Raw genomic sequence first — 21,056 nt, forward strand, 5'->3', positions numbered from 1 at the left:
TCCACCACATCACCCCCATCCTGCAGCAACTCCACTGGCTCCCCGTGACACAAAGAATCAACTACAAAATCCTTCTGTTCACCTACAAGTCCATCCATAACCTTGCCCCCCCTTACCTCTCTGACCTCATCCACATTCTTAAGCCATCCCGTTCCCTCAGATCATCCCGTCCCTCCATCTCACTGTTCCCTCTGTACGTCTTAGCACTATGGGGAGCAGAGCTTTCAGCCGCTCTGCTCCCCAACTCTGGAACTCTCTGCCACCAGACCTCCGTAACTCTGCCACCCTTCCCATTTTCAAATCTAACCTCAAAACCCTGTTCTGTTGCCTAATCTGTTCAAACTTGCCTATTCCCTTTAACTGGTTCACATGGTCCCCCCTGTCCCGATTTATTGTATGCTCTTATTTATTGTTTGTTGTCTTTTATCTTGTATTTTATATTGGTGTTTTTATCTCCTGTACAGCGACCTTGGGTGTCCTGAAAGGCGCTTTTAAATAAAATGTATTATTATTATTATTAAACACTAATCCGGGCCCCAATCCCAATATCTAGGCCAAATACAACCTAAGGTATCACCCTAAACCCAGTCCTAACTGCATTCTCCTGTCGAGCACCTTGTCTTGTCTTATTTGGGATCAATTCCCACAGTCTCCAAGGAGTGCTTCACCTTTTGTAGAAGAGATGTTGGGATTGGATCTACCCCTTAGCATCCGACAAATACCCCAAACCAGGGGAATTACCTCAAATGGTAAAGTGCTTGCTTAGCATGCGAGATGCAGCAGGATTGATACCCGCATTCCCGCATTGAGTTATTGTTACCAAATAGCGCTTCAAGATGACCCCAACCATTCCACCGAGGCCGAAGACAAATCCTCTCTTCAGTAAAAACCTATCCAAATGTCAATTCCCTGACCGGGAATCGAAACACCGGGAATCGAACACCGAGAGCACCGAATCCTAGCCACTAGACCACCAGTTATTTTGTAAAAGAGGGAATAGAAAGTCCATGTTTCCACCCAGTTTTAAACAGGGGGCCTTATGCGAGCGAAGGGGACACGGGGGATTATGTGGATGGAGGAGGTCTGTGAGATATGGGGGGGTCAGATCGTGGAGGGCTTTGTAGGTGATGAGAAGAATTTTGAAGTGAATGCGTTGGGGGACGGGAAGCCAGTGGAGGTTTTGGAGGACAGGGGTAATGTGTTGACGGGAGTGGGTGGAGGTGAGGAGGCGGGCAGCGGAGTTCTGAATATATTGTAGTTTGTTGAGGGTTTTGGATGGTGTACCGTAGAGAATGCTGTTGCAGTAGTCGATTATGGAGGTGATGAATGCATGGATTAGGGATTCAGCGGCAGAGAATGTAAGTGATGGACGGAGTCGGGCTATGTTCTTAAGATGGAAGAATGCAGTCCGGGTTAACTGTTTGATGTGGGGTGACATGTGACATGTACTACAATGCTCCCTACAAAGGCAAAACCCTTGTGATTTTGGACATTTGGGCTAACAAAACAGACCACATTAGCAGGACAAAAGAGGTTGTCTTGACATTTCAATGAAATTGTCTATGTGTTGGGGAAGAGATCCGACCCCCACTGGAGGAGTTCAAGGTACCTTGGCGTCTTGTTCTTGGCATCTAACATGACAGTTTATCAGTTGATTTACGTTGGATGCTCCACTGGTCCGGGAGCTGAACCCAAAGGCAGAGCTCTGGTCCGATGAGTCAGCACGGAAAGGATAAGATCGTGGGTAAAAGCAGCTGAAATGACTTTGTTTTGCTTTGTTTTGTGGTGCGGCTGGACTTTCTGTTACACATGGGGGGGGGGGGGGGGCTGTGTCACCCGCGAGGAAATTGGACAAAAGCCACTGCAGAAATTTCATGTCAGTGTGAAGAATGTAGAAAGGAGCCATGCAAAAAGGGAAACAATCTCAGCAGAGTTTATGGTGAATGCGGGCATTGATCCCGCTACCGCTCACATGCTAAGCGAGCGCTCCACCATTTGAGCTAATTCCCCTGCTGATGCAGTGTTGGCAGAGAAGGTCTCATAACAGTCTCATAACTATTTTCCTTTGCTGGAGTACGTCAAAGCGACACAGTCTCTGCCTTTCAGAGTGCAGCCATGATGCAGTCCCTGGTTGTCTAGTGGCTGGGACTTGGTGCGCTCACCCCAGCGGCCGTTGTTCGATTCCCAGTCAGGGAACTGACATTTGGTTAGGTTTTGACTGGAGATAGGATTTGTCTTGGTCCTCGGTCGAACGGTTCGGGTCATTTTTCAGCGCTGTCTGTGAACTGCTGTCACTGCACATAAGAAAAATTTCAAGTCCGCCAATTGAATCCCGGTCTACCTGGTCAACGGACACGTAAACAGTGCAGGTACCCTCCTTTGTGCGGCTCCATTTCAGTGTCCTCCATTGTCAGCAAACCTCACAAGGTCACAGTTTTTTCCTGATCAGGGCACCGTTTTGGGTTGTGTGGATGAGTGGTCTAAAGCACCAGATTAAGGCTCCTTTCGCTCAGGAGCCACTGGTTGAAATCCCACAGCTGTCATTTTCCTGGTCAGGTCCTGGAATGATTTGGTAGCAAAGGACTGTCAGATTGTACAACACAGCTGAGCACTTGGAGAAGAAGATGAATAGAGGTCTTGTTCTCCCGGACTGGTTGTTGCAACCGCAACCCTGCTCAAGGTTCAACGTGACATACAAAACAGGAACTCCCTGTCTGGGAATCGAACCGCGTAATGAAATACTCACTTAGGAGAACGTTAGACTGAAGTTCTAAAGGTCTCTGGTTCAAGCCCGGTTTTCAGAACAATCCCTGTTTATGTTGTGACTTGGCAAATAGTTTGAAAAGGCTTATTGGCTGGCTGAAAGGACCTTAACTTCATTCTTCAAAAGGCCAGCCATCCAGACAGGTTAGAGGAGGTTACAAGCCTATTTACAAACCATTGACTCCAAGGGCACAAGTTGAGTCCACCGAGATATCAAAGTGACCCAGAGGGTGGCGAAGGTGTTTCTTTCAAGCCGCAATTATGATGTCTTGTTTTGTTGAAGAAAAGCCCATTATTTCTGGAACAATTTTCCCTACAAAGGAGACATCTTTGTCTATTTGGACAATTGTCAATCTGCCCCCACTTTGGACACATCATCGTGTTTCATTGTTTGGCAACTGCTTTGTGACTTCACCAGTCCCCTTAAAAGCCCCTTCCTACAGGTTTCCATAGTGTAGTGGTTATCACGTTTGCCTCACACGCAAAAGGTCCCCAGTTCGAAACTGGGTGGAAACATGGCCTTTCAAGACCTCCTTTTACAAAAAAAATCAAGATGACAAATAGGAACAAGGATATGTTCTTGATGTCTGAAGGTGTGTACACGAGCATCCATCCCCATGTAATGATGTAATGGTTAGCACTCTGGACTCTGAATCCAGTGGTCCAAGTTCAAGTCTTGGTGGAACCTACTTGCCCTGCAGCAATTGAGTGTTTGGACTGAGTCTTCCTGTAAGAGTATGATGACTTATTGACTTACTCTACAAATCAGTGGTAACCGTGGATCAGGATGAGGTCCCCAAACGACGCCAATGTCTGTGACAGCTGATGTCAAGGATCAGCTGATCAGAAGATACTTGGTTTGTGTGCGGGGCCGCAAGTCTTTCCAGTTCCAGTTAAAAGCCAGTCTCCTCATGAGTACCCAGGGATTGTCCTGTTGCCCTCGTAGTTTGAGGGAGAAAAGGAGGCGTGTGCAAGTGGACCTCAGACCTGGTCACCTGAACAGGGACTTGAATCCCAGACACTCAGATCAAAAGTTTCATGTTCAGGTGACCGGTTCAACCTTTGTCTCGTCTGACAACAGACTCTTTTTGTCCAGAAGATATTTGGATTGTACATGTGGGTAGTTTAAGACCTCAGTCCATCCTGGGGGTGGACATTTCGGGACCTGGGCCTCTTCATCTCTGCAAGGACAAGTACAGAAGATTTTGTCTTCATTGAGTTGTCCTTACTTATCAAGGGCCAGGATAGCTCAGTTGGTAGAGCATCAGACTTTCTATCCTCCTCCTGTGGTCAAGTCCAAAATGCCAGAAGACTTCTGCTTCCTCATCCTTAACACCGAGAAGGCCAAAGAGAAGGGACACAGTCTCTGCCTTTCTGAGTGCAGACCAAAAGCAGTCCCAGGTGGTCTAGTGGCTAGGATTCGATTCCCAGACGGGGAGTGCCTGTTTTGTATGTCACATTGAACCTTGAGCAGGGTTGCGGTTGCAACAACCAGTCCGGGAGAACAAGACCTCTATTCATCTTCTTCTCCAAGTGCTCAGCTGTGTCGTACAATCTGACAGTCCTTTGCTACCAAATAATTCCAGCCGTGGATAATGGACCTGACCAGGAAAATGACAGCTGTGGGATTTCAACCAGTGGCTCCTGAGCGAAAGGAGCCTTAATCTGGTGCTTTAGACCACTCATCCACACAACCCAATACGGTGCCCTGATCAGGAAAAAACTGTGACCTTGTTAGGTTCGCTGACAACGGAGGACACTGAAATGGAGCCGCACAAAGGAGGGTACCTGCACTGTTTACGTGTCCGTTGACCAGGTTGCAGATGGATTGTCTTTGTTCCTTTTGAAAATCCACATTTTAACACCCCATTTATGATGGATGTTAACGACCATCAGGAGGTAGACCGGGATTCGATTGGCGGACTTGGAATTGTTTTTATGTGCAGTGACAGCAGTTCACAGATAGCGCTGAAAGATGACTCGAACCGTTCGACCGAGGACCAAGACAAATCCTATCTCCAGTCAAAACCTAACCAAATGTCAGTTCCCTGACCGGGAATCGAACAACGGCCGCGGTGGTGAGAGCACCAAGTCCCAGCCACTAGACAACCAGGGACTGCATCATGGCTGCACTCTGAAAGGCAGAGACTGTGTCGCTTTGACGTACTCCAGCAAAGGAAAATAGTTGTGAGACTGGACCTTCTCTGCCAACACTCCATCAGCAGGGGAATTAGCTCAAATGATAGAGCGCTCGCTTAGCATGTGAGAGGTAGCGGGATCAACGCCTGCATTCTCCATAAACCCGAAACCTCTTTTGTTTTTTGTGATGAAATGTTCCCAAGTAGCGAATACTAATCCGGGCCCCAATCCCGATATCTAGGCCAAATACAGCTATAGGTATCACCCTAAACTGGATTCAGAGTCCAGAGTGCTAACCATTACACCATGGAACCCTTTGTTTTGGATGTGACTGGCACCTTCTGGCGTAACAATGGAGGCTTTGCAAACCAGGACAACAACTTTACTCTTTACGGCGTCTCATTGCGGTTGTGGCTGAGAATGCCACTATTGACTGAATTTGGATTAGATAATCAAGTCTTGTGGTGGAGAGTCTCAGGTGTAGAGTCTCAGGTGGAGAGGTGTGACGTTTCTGATCGAATTCAGAGGTCATCAGTTGGTCCTGAAAACGGTCTTGGCACTTCTTTTCACGATGAAAGGTATGAAAACAGCCCTGTTGCATTGGCCGGGAAACGGACCCGGGTCTACCACGTGGATCGATCCTGGACTCATTTCCGATCCTAACATCTCTTTTACAAAAGGCAAAGAACTCCTAGAAGACTGCGGGCATTGATCCCACAACAAGACAAGACAAGGTGATACCTATGGCTGTATTTGGCCTAGATATCGCGATTGGGGCCCGGGTTAGTGTTTGGTACTTGGGAACATTTAATCACAAAAAAAAAGAGATTTTGGAGAATGCGGGCATTGATCCCACTTCCTCTCACATGCGAAGCGCGCGCTCTACCATTTGAGCTAATTCCCCTGCTGTTGCGCTTTCACCGCTGCGGCTCGGGTTCGATTCCCGGTCAGGGAATTGACATTTGGATGGAGTCGCCAGATGGTCAACCTCCCACCTGAGTTCCTGTTTTGTATGTCACAATGTGACGTATAACCTTGAGTAGGGTTACGATTCGGGTAGAGCAAACCCGTCTCACTAGAACAAGACCTCTTTCAATCTCAATCTGATACAACTAATTTAACTAATTGATGTCCCCACGAGAATAGCCAACTACATTCAGTGGACACTCAGCAGAGGAGGGGAAGAGATAGTTGCTCAAATTACAAGCCTAGCAAAGAGGGGCTCGTTTGTTCAATTTCAGCAGTCCTCTTCTGGTATTTCCATGACTCTGGTTTTCATACTTTTCATCCGAGGTCATGTTGAAGTACAAAGAGTGTTTTCCGGAGAAACGCAAGACCCCAGGATGCAATAGGTCTGCTTTGTACACTTTTCAGCAGCCGTCATGTGGTCCTGGTTTACTGGGTGACGCCACTTCAAGAAGCTGTCAGAAGTGGGATTCGAACCCACGCCTCATTAGAGACTGCAACCTGAATGACCGCGTTGACCGCTCGGCCATCCTGACCCTCCTGAGAAACTAGGTCAGTTGTGGAATTGATCAAACATCAGGATGGCCACATCAATAAAAACAGAACCAAAAATCATATCAAAGCAGAAAGAGGCCCGGTTAGCTCAGTTGGTAGAGCATGAGACTCTTAATCTCATGGTCGTGGGTTCGAGCCCCACATTGCGAGAATTTTTTATTTATACATCTGAAAGATATCTTTCATGTTAAAAATTGTTCAACATGCAGAAAACATTTCATTCCAAATGCAAAAAAGCAAGTCTTCTGACCAAAAGCCCTGGTGGATCACCCTGCCCCCCACTTTTAACCACGACTGAAAAAGCAGAACACCACCTTAGAAGCTGAAATACTCACTTTGGAGAACGTTAGACTGAAGTTCTAAAGGTCTCTGGTTCAAGCCCGGTTTTCAGAACAATCCCTGTTTATGTTGTGACTTGGCAAATAGTTTGAAAAGGCTTATTGGCTGGCTGAAAGGACCTTAACTTCATTCTTCAAAAGGCCAGACATCCAGCCATCCAGACAAGGTTAGAAGAGGTGACAAGCCTATTTACAAACCATTGACTCCAAGGGCACAAGTTGAGTCCACCGAGATATCAAAGTGACCCCGAGGGTGGCTGAGGTGTTTCTTTCAAGCCGTGATTATGATGTCTTGTTTTGTTGAAGAAAAGCCCATTATTTCTGGAACAATTTTCCCTACAAAGGAGATATCTTTGTCAATTTGGACAATTGTCAATATGCCCCCACTTTGGACACATCGTCATGTTTCATTGTTTGGCAACTGCTTTGTAACTTCACCAGTCCCCTTAAAAGCCCCTTCCTACAGGTTTCCATAGTGTTCCAAAGGTTCCCAGTTCGAAACTGGGTGGAAACATGGCCTTTCAAGACCTCCTTTTACAAAAAAATCAAGATGACAAATTGGAACAAAGATATGTGCTTGATGTCTGAAGGTGTGTACACGAGCATCCATCCCCAGTTTGGACATACAGTCCATATTTCCCGGATGACTGAAGGGCTGGGAATACATAACAGGTCGGTGTTGGAGGACTTGATGGACCGCGAGGGTTCATAACGTAACGTTCAGAAAAATAAGAAGGCCCACAACCCCCAATAGATTTAAAAACCATGAAGAGAACCTTCAAATGGATCCTGAAACATACAGGGAGCCAATGCAGTGATTTTAGAAGCGGTGTAATATGTGCCTGCCTTCTGGTCCTCGTCAGCACACGTGTAGCAAAAGTTGTTCTGTAAAAGTTGTAGACTTGTGATGCTTCTTTTAGGACGACCAAAAAGCAGGGCATTGCAATAGTCAATACGACTGGAAATAAAAGCATGCATCAGCATCTCTCTATTTGCCCGAGAGAGGAATGGGCGGACTCTGACTATATTCTTTAAATGAAAAATAAATTCCTGTTTTTGTAACATTTTTAATATGTGGAATAAAATTGAGCTCAGTCCCCTTAAAAGACCCATCCTTCAGGTTTCCATAGTGTAGTGGTTATCACGTTTGCCTTACACGCAAAAGGTCCCCAGTTCGAAACTGGGTGGAAACATGGCCTTGTGGACATGTGCTTGATCTTTGAAGGGACTTGAACTCTTGACCCTCAAATTAAAAGTCTGATGCCCTACAAACTGAGCCCCCAGGCCTTTGGTCAGAAGACTTGTTTTTGTGTATTTGGAATGAAATGTTTTCTGCATGTTGAACGATTTTCAACAGGAAAAATATCTTCCAGATGTATCAATAAAAGTGATGAATCACCAAATGTGGGGCTCGAACCCAATCATGAGCTTAAGAGTCTCATGCTCTACCGACTGAGCTAATCGGGCCTTTTTCTGCTCTAGATATCATTTTTTTTCTGTTTTTATTGATGTGGCCATCCTGATGTTTGATCAATTCCACAGCTGACCTAGTTTCTCAGGGAACAGAAGGAGCGAGACGTTCAGTCATCGCTGAGAACTTTGGAAGTGGAGTCTTAAGTATGGTCTGCTTTGGTGAACTTCAGAGACATCATGACCAGTCTGCATCAAAGCATTGGAACAATTTTCCCTACAAAGGAGACATCTTTGTCTATTTGTTTTATTTATTTTGAGGGCAAAATGAGGCGTTTGCAAGTGGACCTCAGACCTTGTCACCTGAACAGGGACTTGAATCCCGGACACTCAGATCAAACGTTTCATGTTCAGGTGACCGGCTCACCCTTTGTCTTGTCTGACCACGAACTCTTTTTGTCCAGAAGATATTTGGATTGTCCATGTGGGTAGTTTAAGACCTCAGTTCATCTTGGGGGTGGACATTTCGGGGCCTCTTCATCTCTGCAAGGCTTCGGTGGAATGGTTGGGGTCACCTTGATGCGCTACTTGGGAACAATAAATCACGTACTGGGCTTCTTCACTATTCCATGATAAGAGACTAATCTAGAGAACGCGGCCAGGATTAGGTTTGGGGTATTTGTCTGACGCTGAGGGATAGATCCTGGACTCATTTCCGATCCCACATCTCTTTTACAAAATACAAAGGATTCCTTGGAGAATGCGGGTATCGACTCTGCTACTTCTCGCATGCTAAGCAAGCACTTTACCATTTGAGGTAATTCCCCAGGTTTGGGGTATTTGTTGGATGCTAAGGGGTAGATCCAATCCCAACATCTCTTCTACAAAAGGCAAAGAACTCCTTGAAGATTGCGGGCATTGATCCCACAACAAGACAAGACAAGGTGCTAGAGGGGAGAATGCAGTTAGGACTGGGTTTAGGGTGATACCTATGGCTGTGTTTGGCCTAGATATCGGGATTGGGGCCCGGATTAGTATTCGCTACGTGGGAACATTTCATCAAAAAAACAAAGGAGTTTATGGAGAATGCGGGCATTGATCCCGCTACCTCTCACATGCTAAGCGAGCGCTCTACCATTTAAGCTAATTCCCCTGCTGATGCAGCGTTGGCAGAGAAGGTCCAGTCTCATAACTATTTTGGTTCCTTTGCTGGAGTACGTCAAAGCGACACAGTCTCTGCCTTTCGGAGTGCAGCCATGATGCAGTCCCTGGTTGTCTAGTGGCTGGGACTTGGTGCTCTCACCACCGCGGCTGTTGTTCGATTCCCGGTCAGGGAACTGACATTTGGTTAGGTTTTGAGTGGAGATAGGATTTGTCTTGGTCCTCGGTCGAACGGTTCGGGTCATCTTTCAGCGCTATCTGTGAACTGCTGTCACTGCACATAAAAACATGGGGACATGGGGACATTCCAACCCAAGATGAGAACACACTGGACCAGGTACACAGCAACATACGTGGCACAGACACAGCTTCACCCTGCCCCCACTTTTACCCACGACTGAAAAAGCAGAACACCACCTCAGAAGCTGAAATACTCACTTAGGAGAAAGTTAGACTGAAGTTCTAAAGGTCCCTGGTTCAAGCCCGGTTTTCAGAACAATCCCTATTTATGTTGCGACTTGGCAAATAGTTTGAAAAGGCTTATTGGCTGGCTGAAAGGACCTTAACTTCATTCTTCAAAAGGCCAGACATCCAGCCATCCAGACAAGGTTAGAGGAGGCTACAAGCCTATTTACAAACCATTGACTCCAAGGGCACAAGTTGAGTCCACCGAGATATCAAAGTGACCCCGAGGGTGACTAAGGTGTTTCTTTCAAGCCGCGATTGTGATGTCTTGTTTTGTTGAAGAAAAGCCCATAATTTCTGGAACAAGTTTCCCTACAAAGGAGACATCTTTGTCTATTTGGACAATTGTCAATCTGCCCCCACTTTGGACACATCGTCGTGTTTCATTGTTTGGCAACTGCTTTGTGACTTCACCAGTCCCCTTAAAAGCCCCTTCCTACGGGTTTCCATAGTGTAGTGGTTATCACGTTTGCCTAACACGCAAAAGGTCCCCAGTTCGAAACTGGGTGGAAACATGGCCTTTGAAGTCCTTCTTTCACAAAAAAAGTCAAGGTGACGAATAGGATCAAGGACATGTGCTTGATCTCTGAAGGGACTTGAACACTCAGATTTAAAGTCTGATGCCCTACGAAGTGAGTCCCCAGGCATTTGGTCAAAAGACTTGTTTTTATGTATTTGGAATGAAATGTTTTCTGCATGTTGAACACTTTTCAACAGGAAAGATATCTTTCAGATGTATCAATAAAACTGCTGAATCGCCCAACATGGGGCTCGAACCCACGACCATGAGATTAAGAGTCTCATGCTCTTCCGACTGAGCTAATCGGGCCTTTTGCTGCTCTAGATATCAGTTTTTATTGATGTGGCCATCCTGATGTTTGATCAATTCCACAGCTGACCTAGTTTCTCATGGAACAGAAGGAGTGAGACCTGGAGGGTCAGGATGGCCGAGCGGTCGAAGGCGCTGCATTCAGGTTGCAGTCTCTAATGAGGCGTGGGTTCAAATCCCACTTCTGACAGTGCGGGGACACAAGTCTTTCTAGTTCCAGTTAAAAGCCCGGCTCCTCATGTATTTTCCATAAAGTACCAAGGTGTTGTCCTGTTGTCCTGGTATTTTGAGGGCAAAATGAGGCGTTTGCAAGTGGACCTCAGACCTTGTCACCTGAACAGGGACTTGAATCCCGGACACTCAGATCAAAAGTTTCATGTTCGGGACCAAATGGTCCTTTGAGCCGAATATCTTCCCAGTGACCTGCAAGATCCAGAAGGAGGCAGGGATGTTCTGTGCCTCCATTGTCGAGGCGGCTGCGGCCCTAAGGTGGATGCCATTGGTGAGGGATGCCGTCAAGCTGAAGGAGTTCTATTGGGCCTTTTTGGCTCATGGGACTTCAGCTGACAGGAACCGACAAGCCAAGCGGTCCGCGGCTTTGGCATTCGCTGAGGCAATAACTCTGACATGGGAGGAGTTTGGAGAAGCCATGGAGAAGGACTTCCGGACGGCTTCGAAGAGATTCTGGACCACCATCCGGCATCTCAGGAAAGGAAAGAAGTACACAGTGAAGACGCCGTCAAACGCTTGGCTGTACTCATTTGCCCCAACACAACAAGACCTTCGATAGCTCAGTTGGAAGCGCGGAGGACTGTAGAGGTTCAAGTTGGCATCCTTAGGTAGCTGGTTCAAGTCCGGCTCGAAGGACAAGCTGTTTCTTACGTTATGTCTGCCAGGAAAGAATGGCAGTACCGTCTTGTCTGAAGGACTTCCGCTTCCCTGTCAATGGAGTTGGACTTGAGTCTTTGTCACGCAGTCTGGAATTGGCAAACGGAGTCATTCTGATTGAGTGATCATTTGAGTGTCTATTTGAATACGTTTCATCTCAACTCCTGTTGGAAAATGACAGCCATTTCCGTGAGAGCAAAAGACCCATGGATTGTACCCGAAAATACTTAGCGCTCATCAAAGAGTAAAGTTGTTGTCCTGGTTTGCAAAGCCTCCATTGTTACGCCAGAAGGTGCCAGTCACATCCAAAACAAAGGGTTCCATGGTGTAATTGTTAGCACTCTGGACTCTGAATCCAGTGGTCCAAGTTCAAGTCTTGGTGGAACCTACTTGCCCTGCAGCAATTGAGTGTTTGGACTGAGTCTTCCTGTAAGAGTATGATGACTTATTGACTTACTCTACAAATCAGTGGTAACCGTGGATCAGGATGAGGTCCCCAAACGACGCCAATGTCTGTGACAGCTGATGTTAAGGATCAGCTGATCAGAAGATACTTGGTTTGTGTGCGGGGCCACAAGCCTTTCCAGTTCCAGTTAAAAGCCAGGCTCCTCATGTAGTTTCCATAGAGTACCAAGGGATTGTCCTGTTGCCCTCGTATTTTGAGGGCAAAAAGAAGGCGTTTGCAAGTGGACCTCAGACCTGGTCACCTGAACAGGGACTTGAATCCCGGACACTCAGATCAAACGTTTCATGTTCAGGTGACCGGCTCAACCTTTGTCTTGTCTGACCACGAACTCTTTTTGTCCAGAAGATATTTGGATTGTCCATGTGGGTAGTTTAAGACCTCAGTTCATCTTGGGGGTGGACATTTCGGGGCCTCTTCATCTCTGCAAGGCTTCGGTGGAATGGTTGGGGTCACCTTGATGCACTACTTGGGAACAATAAATCACGTACTGGGCTTCTTCACTATTCCATGATAAGAGACTAATCTAGAGAACGCGGCCAGGATTAGGTTTGGGGTATTTGTCTGACGCTGAGGGATAGATCCTGGACTCATTTCCGATCCCACATCTCTTTTACAAAATACAAAGGATTCCTTGGAGAATGCGGGTATCGACTCTGCTACTTCTCGCATGCTAAGCAAGCACTTTACCATTTGAGGTAATTCCCCTGGTTTGGGGTATTTGTCGGATGCTAAGGGGTAGATCCAATCCCAACATCTCTTCTACAAAAGGCAAAGAACTCCTTGAAGATTGCGGGCATTGATCCCACAACAAGACAAGACAAGGTGCTAGAGGGGAGAATGCAGTTAGGACTGGGTTTAGGGTGATACCTATGGCTGTGTTTGGCCTAGATATCGGGATTGGGGCCCGGATTAGTATTCGCTACGTGGGAACATTTCATCAAAAAAACAAAGGAGTTTATGGAGAATGCGGGCATTGATCCCGCTACCTCTCACATGCTAAGCGAGCGCTCTACCATTTGAGCTAATTCCCCTGCTGATGCAACGTTGGCAGACAAGGTCCAGTCTCAGAACTATTTTGGTTCCTTCGCTGGAGTACGTCAAAGCGACACAGTCTCTGCCTTTCGGAGTGCAGCCATGATGCAGTCCCTGGTTGTCTAGTGGCTGGGACTTGGTGCTCTCACCACCGCGGCTGTTGTTCGATTCCCGGTCAGGGAACTGACATTTGGTTAGGTTTTGAGTGGAGATAGGATTTGTCTTGGTCCTCGGTCGAACGGTTCGGGTCATCTTTCAGCGCTATCTGTGAACTGCTGTCACTGCACATAAAAACATGGGGACATGGGGACATTCCAACCCAAGATGAGAACACACTGGACCAGGTACACAGCAACATACGTGGCAGACACAGCTTCACCCTGCCCCCACTTTTACCCACGACTGAAAAAGCAGAACACCACCTCAGAAGCTGAAATACTCACTTAGGAGAAAGTTAGACTGAAGTTCTAAAGGTCCCTGGTTCAAGCCCGGTTTTCAGAACAATCCCTATTTATGTTGCGACTTGGCAAATAGTTTGAAAAGGCTTATTGGCTGGCTGAAAGGACCTTAACTTCATTCTTCAAAAGGCCAGACATCCAGCCATCCAGACAAGGTTAGAGGAGGCTACAAGCCTATTTACAAACCATTGACTCCAAGGGCACAAGTTGAGTCCACCGAGATATCAAAGTGACCCCGAGGGTGACTAAGGTGTTTCTTTCAAGCCGCGATTGTGATGTCTTGTTTTGTTGAAGAAAAGCCCATAATTTCTGGAACAAGTTTCCCTACAAAGGAGACATCTTTGTCTATTTGGACAATTGTCAATCTGCCCCCACTTTGGACACATCGTCGTGTTTCATTGTTTGGCAACTGCTTTGTGACTTCACCAGTCCCCTTAAAAGCCCCTTCCTACGGGTTTCCATAGTGTAGTGGTTATCACGTTTGCCTAACACGCAAAAGGTCCCCAGTTCGAAACTGGGTGGAAACATGGCCTTTGAAGTCCTTCTTTCACAAAAAAAAGTCAAGGTGACGAATAGGATCAAGGACATGTGCTTGATCTCTGAAGGGACTTGAACACTCAGATTTAAAGTCTGATGCCCTACGAAGTGAGTCCCCAGGCCTTTGGTCAAAAGACTTGTTTTTATGTATTTGGAATGAAATGTTTTCTGCATGTTGAACACTTTTCAACAGGAAAGATATCTTTCAGATGTATCAATAAAACTGCTGAATCGCCCAACATGGGGCTCGAACCCACGACCATGAGATTAAGAGTCTCATGCTCTTCCGACTGAGCTAATCGGGCCTTTTGCTGCTCTAGATATCAGTTTTTATTGATGTGGCCATCCTGATGTTTGATCAATTCCACAGCTGACCTAGTTTCTCATGGAACAGAAGGAGTGAGACCTGGAGGGTCAGGATGGCCGAGCGGTCGAAGGCGCTGCATTCAGGTTGCAGTCTCTAATGAGGCGTGGGTTCAAATCCCACTTCTGACAGTGCGGGGACACAAGTCTTTCTAGTTCCAGTTAAAAGCCCGGCTCCTCATGTATTTTCCATAAAGTACCAAGGTGTTGTCCTGTTGTCCTGGTATTTTGAGGGCAAAATGAGGCGTTTGCAAGTGGACCTCAGACCTTGTCACCTGAACAGGGACTTGAATCCCGGACACTCAGATCAAAAGTTTCATGTTCGGGACCAAATGGTCCTTTGAGCCGAATATCTTCCCAGTGACCTGCAAGATCCAGAAGGAGGCAGGGATGTTCTGTGCCTCCATTGTCGAGGCGGCTGCGGCCCTAAGGTGGATGCCATTGGTGAGGGATGCCGTCAAGCTGAAGGAGTTCTATTGGGCCTTTTTGGCTCATGGGACTTCAGCTGACAGGAACCGACAAGCCAAGCGGTCCGCGGTTTGGCATTCGCTGAGGCAATAACTCTGACATGGGAGGAGTTTGGAGAAGCCATGGAGAAGGACTTCCGGACGGCTTCGAAGAGATTCTGGACCACCATCCGGCATCTCAGGAAAGGAAAGCAGTACACAGTGAAGACGCCGTCAAACGCTTGGCTGTACTCATTTGCCCCAACACAACAAGACCTTCGATAGCTCAGTTGGAAGCGCGGAGGACTGTAGAGGTTCAAGTTGGCATCCTTAGGTAGCTGGTTCAAGTCCGGCTCGAAGGACAAGCTGTTTCTTACGTTATGTCTGCCAGGAAAGAATGGCAGTACCGTCTTGTCTGAAGGACTTCCGCTTCCCTGTCAATGGAGTTGGACTTGAGTCTTTGTCACGCAGTCTGGAATTGGCAAACGGAGTCATTCTGATTGAGTGATCATTTGAGTGTCTATTTGAATACGTTTCATCTCAACTCCTGTTGGAAAATGACAGCCATTTCCGTGAGAGCAAAAGACCCATGGATTGTACCCGAAAATACTTAGCGCTCATCAAAGAGTAAAGTTGTTGTCCTGGTTTGCAAAGCCTCCATTGTTACGCCGGAAGGTGCCAGTCACATCCAAAACAAAGGGTTCCATGGTGTAATTGTTAGCACTCTGGACTCTGAATCCAGTGGTCCAAGTTCAAGTCTTGGTGGAACCTACTTGCCCTGCAGCAATTGAGTGTTTGGACTGAGTCTTCCTGTAAGAGTATGATGACTTATTGACTTACTCTACAAATCAGTGGTAACCGTGGATCAGGATGAGGTCCCCAAACGACGCCAATGTCTGTGACAGCTGATGTTAAGGATCAGCTGATCAGAAGATACTTGGTTTGTGTGCGGGGCCACAAGCCTTTCCAGTTCCAGTTAAAAGCCAGGCTCCTCATGTAGTTTCCATAGAGTACCAAGGGATTGTCCTGTTGCCCTCGTATTTTGAGGGCAAAAAGAAGGCGTTTGCAAGTGGACCTCAGACCTGGTCACCTGAACAGGGACTTGAATCCCGGACACTCAGATCAAACGTTTCATGTTCAGGTGACCGGCTCAACCTTTGTCTTGTCTGACCACGAACTCTTTTTGTCCAGAAGATATTTGGATTGTCCATGTGGGTAGTTTAAGACCTCAGTTCATCTTGGGGGTGGACATTTCGGGGCCTCTTCATCTCTGCAAGGCTTCGGTGGAATGGTTGGGGTCACCTTGATGCACTACTTGGGAACAATAAATCACGTACTGGGCTTCTTCACTATTCCATGATAAGAGACTAATCTAGAGAACGCGGCCAGGATTAGGTTTGGGGTATTTGTCTGACGCTGAGGGATAGATCCTGGACTCATTTCCGATCCCACATCTCTTTTACAAAATACAAAGGATTCCTTGGAGAATGCGGGTATCGACTCTGCTACTTCTCGCATGCTAAGCAAGCACTTTACCATTTGAGGTAATTCCCCTGGTTTGGGGTATTTGTCGGATGCTAAGGGGTAGATCCAATCCCAACATCTCTTCTACAAAAGGCAAAGAACTCCTTGAAGATTGCGGGCATTGATCCCACAACAAGACAAGACAAGGTGCTAGAGGGGAGAATGCAGTTAGGACTGGGTTTAGGGTGATACCTATGGCTGTGTTTGGCCTAGATATCGGGATTGGGGCCCGGATTAGTATTCGCTACGTGGGAACATTTCATCAAAAAAACAAAGGAGTTTATGGAGAATGCGGGCATTGATCCCGCTACCTCTCACATGCTAAGCGAGCGCTCTACCATTTGAGCTAATTCCCCTGCTGATGCAACGTTGGCAGAGAAGGTCCAGTCTCAGAACTATTTTGGTTCCTTTGCTGGAGTACGTCAAAGCGACACAGTCTCTGCCTTTCGGAGTGCAGCCATGATGCAGTCCCTGGTTGTCTAGTGGCTGGGACTTGGTGCTCTCACCACCGCGGCTGTTGTTCGATTCCCGGTCAGGGAACTGACATTTGGTTAGGTTTTGAGTGGAGATAGGATTTGTCTTGGTCCTCGGTCGAACGGTTCGGGTCATCTTTCAGCGCTATCTGTGAACTGCTGTCACTGCACATAAAAACATGGGGACATGGGGACATTCCAACCCAAGATGAGAACACACTGGACCAGGTACACAGCAACATACGTGGCACAGACACAGCTTCACCCTGCCCCCACTTTTACGCACGACTGAAAAAGCAGAACACCACCTCAGAAGCTGAAATACTCACTTAGGAGAAAGTTAGACTGAAATTCTAAAGGTCCCTGGTTCAAGCCCGGTTTTCAGAACAATCCCTATTTATGTTGCGACTTGGCAAATAGTTTGAAAAGGCTTATTGGCTGGCTGAAAGGACCTTAACTTCATTCTTCAAAAGGCCAGACATCCAGCCATCCAGACAAGGTTAGAGGAGGCTACAAGCCTATTTACAAACCATTGACTCCAAGGGCACAAGTTGAGTCCACCGAGATATCAAAGTGACCCCGAGGGTGACTAAGGTGTTTCTTTCAAGCCGCGATTGTGATGTCTTGTTTTGTTGAAGAAAAGCCCATAATTTCTGGAACAAGTTTCCCTACAAAGGAGACATCTTTGTCTATTTGGACAATTGTCAATCTGCCCCCACTTTGGACACATCGTCGTGTTTCATTGTTTGGCAACTGCTTTGTGACTTCACCAGTCCCCTTAAAAGCCCCTTCCTACGGGTTTCCATAGTGTAGTGGTTATCATGTTTGCCTAACACGCAAAAGGTCCCCAGTTCGAAACTGGGTGGAAACATGGCCTTTGAAGTCCTTCTTTTACAAAAAAAGTCAAGGTGACGAATAGGATCAAGGACATGTGCTTGATCTCTGAAGGGACTTGAACACTCAGATTTAAAGTCTGATGCCCTACGAAGTGAGTCCCCAGGCCTTTGGTCAAAAGACTTGTTTTTATGTATTTGGAATGAAATGTTTTCTGCATGTTGAACACTTTTCAACAGGAAAGATATCTTTCAGATGTATCAATAAAACTGCAGAATCGCCCAACATGGGGCTCGAACCCACGACCATGAGATTAAGAGTCTCATGCTCTTCCGACTGAGCTAATCGGGCCTTTTGCTGCTCTAGATATCAGTTTTTATTGATGTGGCCATCCTGATGGTTGATCAATTCCACAGCTGACCTAGTTTCTCATGGAACAGAAGGAGTGAGACCTGGAGGGTCAGGATGGCCGAGCGGTCGAAGGCGCTGCATTCAGGTTGCAGTCTCTAATGAGGCGTGGGTTCAAATCCCACTTCTGACAGTGCGGGGACACAAGTCTTTCTAGTTCCAGTTAAAAGCCCGGCTCCTCATGTATTTTCCATAAAGTACCAAGGTGTTGTCCTGTTGTCCTGGTATTTTGAGGGCAAAATGAGGCGTTTGCAAGTGGACCTCAGACCTTGTCACCTGAACAGGGACTTGAATCCCGGACACTCAGATCAAAAGTTTCATGTTCGGGACCAAATGGTCCTTTGAGCCGAATATCTTCCCAGTGACCTGCAAGATCCAGAAGGAGGCAGGGATGTTCTGTGCCTCCATTGTCGAGGCGGCTGCGGCCCTAAGGTGGATGCCATTGGTGAGGGATGCCGTCAAGCTGAAGGAGTTCTATTGGGCCTTTTTGGCTCATGGGACTTCAGCTGACAGGAACCGACAAGCCAAGCGGTCCGCGGCTTTGGCATTCGCTGAGGCAATAACTCTGACATGGGAGGAGTTTGGAGAAGCCATGGAGAAGGATTTCCGGACGGCTTCGAAGAGATTCTGGACCACCATCCGGCATCTCAGGAAAGGAAAGCAGTACACAGTGAAGACGCCGTCAAACGCTTGGCTGTACTCATTTGCCCCAACACAACAAGACCTTCGATAGCTCAGTTGGAAGCGCGGAGGACTGTAGAGGTTCAAGTTGGCATCCTTAGGTAGCTGGTTCAAGTCCGGCTCGAAGGACAAGCTGTTTCTTACGTTATGTCTGCCAGGAAAGAATGGCAATACCGTCTTGTCTGAAGGACTTCCGCTTCCCTGTCAATGGAGTTGGACTTGAGTCTTTGTCACCCAGTCTGGAATTGGCAAACGGAGTCATTCTGATTGAGTGATCATTTGAGTGTCTATTTGAATACGTTTCATCTCAACTCCTGTTGGAAAAGGACAGCCATTTCCGTGAGAGCACAAGACCCCTGGATTGTACCCGAAAATACTTAGCGCTCATCAAAGAGTAAAGTTGTTGTCCTGGTTTGCAAAGCCTCCATTGTTACGCCAGAAGGTGCCAGTCACATCCAAAACAAAGGGTTCCATGGTGTAATTGTTAGCACTCTGGACTCTGAATCCAGTGGTCCAAGTTCAAGTCTTGGTGGAACCTACTTGCCCTGCAGCAATTGAGTGTTTGGACTGAGTCTTCCTGTAAGAGTATGATGACTTATTGACTTACTCTACAAATCAGTGGTAACCGTGGATCAGGATGAGGTCCCCAAACGACGCCAATGTCTGTGACAGCTGATGTTAAGGATCAGCTGATCAGAAGATACTTGGTTTGTGTGCGGGGCCACAAGCCTTTCCAGTTCCAGTTAAAAGCCAGGCTCCTCATGTAGTTTCCATAGAGTACCAAGGGATTGTCCTGTTGCCCTTGTATTTTGAGGGCAAAAAGGAGGCGTTTGCAAGTGGACCTCAGACCTGGTCACCTGAACAGGGACTTGAATCCCGGACACTCAGATCAAACGTTTCATGTTCAGGTGACCGGCTCACCCTTTGTCTTGTCTGACCACGAACTCTTTTTGTCCAGAAGATATTTGGATTGTCCATGTGGGTAGTTTAAGACCTCAGTTCATCTTGGGGGTGGACATTTCGGGGCCTCTTCATCTCTGCAAGGCTTCGGTGGAATGGTTGGGGTCACCTTGATGCGCTACTTGGGAACAATAAATCACGTACTGGGCTTCTTCACTATTCCATGATAAGAGACTAATCTAGAGAACGCGGCCAGGATTAGGTTTGGGGTATTTGTCTGACGCTGAGGGATAGATCCTGGACTCATTTCCGATCCCACATCTCTTTTACAAAATACAAAGGATTCCTTGGAGAATGCGGGTATCGACTCTGCTACTTCTCGCATGCTAAGCAAGCACTTTACCATTTGAGGTAATTCCCCAGGTTTGGGGTATTTGTCGGATGCTAAGGGGTAGATCCAATCCCAACATCTCTTCTACAAAAGGCAAAGAACTCCTTGAAGATTGCGGGCATTGATCCCACAACAAGACAAGACAAGGTGCTAGAGGGGAGAATGCAGTTAGGACTGGGTTTAGGGTGATACCTATGGCTGTGTTTGGCCTAGATATCGGGATTGGGGCCCGGATTAGTATTCGCTACGTGGGAACATTTCATCAAAAAAACAAAGGAGTTTATGGAGAATGCGGGCATTGATCCCGCTACCTCTCACATGCTAAGCGAGCGCTCTACCATTTGAGCTAATTCCCCTGCTGATGCAGCGTTGGCAGAGAAGGTCCAGTCTCAGAACTATTTTGGTTCCTTTGCTGGAGTACGTCAAAGCGACACAGTCTCTGCCTTTCGGAGTGCAGCCCTGATGCAGCCCCTGGTTGTCTAGTGGCTGGGACTTGGTGCTCTCACCACCGCGGCTGTTGTTCGATTCCCGGTCAGGGAACTGACATTTGGTTAGGTTTTGAGTGGAGATAGGATTTGTCTTGGTCCTCGGTCGAACGGTTCGGGTCATCTTTCAGCGCTATCTGTGAACTGCTGTCACTGCACATAAAAACATGGGGACATGGGGACATTCCAACCCAAGATGAGAACACACTGGACCAGGTACACAGCAACATACGTGGCACAGACACAGCTTCACCCTGCCCCCACTTTTACCCACGACTGAAAAAGCAGAACACCACCTCAGAAGCTGAAATACTCACTTAGGAGAAAGTTAGACTGAAGTTCTAAAGGTCCCTGGTTCAAGCCCGGTTTTCAGAACAATCCCTATTTATGTTGCGACTTGGCAAATAGTTTGAAAAGGCTTATTGGCTGGCTGAAAGGACCTTAACTTCATTCTTCAAAAGGCCAGACATCCAGCCATCCAGACAAGGTTAGAGGAGGCTACAAGCCTATTTACAAACCATTGACTCCAAGGGCACAAGTTGAG

At 47.1% G+C, this 21,056-nt stretch overlaps 9 non-coding genes across 9 annotated transcripts; 8 read left to right on the forward strand and 1 right to left on the reverse strand.

The window, feature by feature from the left end:
• Nucleotides 1-3,206: 3,206 nt before the first annotated feature.
• On the forward strand, nt 3,207-3,279 carry trnav-cac (transfer RNA valine (anticodon CAC)). Its single transcript has one exon. It is a non-coding gene; the product is annotated as a tRNA-Val (tRNA).
• Nucleotides 3,280-7,881: 4,602 nt separating this feature from the next.
• trnav-uac (transfer RNA valine (anticodon UAC)) lies at nt 7,882-7,954 on the forward strand. The gene has a single exon. It is a non-coding gene; the product is annotated as a tRNA-Val (tRNA).
• A 2,285-nt stretch (nt 7,955-10,239) lies between these two features.
• trnav-aac (transfer RNA valine (anticodon AAC)) lies at nt 10,240-10,312 on the forward strand. Its single transcript has one exon. It is a non-coding gene; the product is annotated as a tRNA-Val (tRNA).
• Nucleotides 10,313-10,553: 241 nt separating this feature from the next.
• On the reverse strand, nt 10,554-10,626 carry trnak-cuu (transfer RNA lysine (anticodon CUU)). Its single transcript has one exon. It is a non-coding gene; the product is annotated as a tRNA-Lys (tRNA).
• Nucleotides 10,627-10,734: 108 nt separating this feature from the next.
• On the forward strand, nt 10,735-10,816 carry trnal-cag (transfer RNA leucine (anticodon CAG)). The gene has a single exon. It is a non-coding gene; the product is annotated as a tRNA-Leu (tRNA).
• A 3,108-nt stretch (nt 10,817-13,924) lies between these two features.
• On the forward strand, nt 13,925-13,997 carry trnav-aac (transfer RNA valine (anticodon AAC)). Its single transcript has one exon. It is a non-coding gene; the product is annotated as a tRNA-Val (tRNA).
• A 423-nt stretch (nt 13,998-14,420) lies between these two features.
• On the forward strand, nt 14,421-14,502 carry trnal-cag (transfer RNA leucine (anticodon CAG)). The gene has a single exon. It is a non-coding gene; the product is annotated as a tRNA-Leu (tRNA).
• Nucleotides 14,503-17,611: 3,109 nt separating this feature from the next.
• trnav-aac (transfer RNA valine (anticodon AAC)) lies at nt 17,612-17,684 on the forward strand. The gene has a single exon. It is a non-coding gene; the product is annotated as a tRNA-Val (tRNA).
• Nucleotides 17,685-18,106: 422 nt separating this feature from the next.
• trnal-cag (transfer RNA leucine (anticodon CAG)) lies at nt 18,107-18,188 on the forward strand. Its single transcript has one exon. It is a non-coding gene; the product is annotated as a tRNA-Leu (tRNA).
• Nucleotides 18,189-21,056: the final 2,868 nt, after the last annotated feature.

The sequence above is a fragment of the Doryrhamphus excisus genome, linkage group LG6, assembly GCF_037039965.1.
Source record: "Doryrhamphus excisus strain RoL-2023G ecotype Guam linkage group LG6, RoL_Dexc_Guam_v1.1, whole genome shotgun sequence".
NCBI lineage: Eukaryota > Metazoa > Chordata > Actinopteri > Syngnathiformes > Syngnathidae > Doryrhamphus > Doryrhamphus excisus.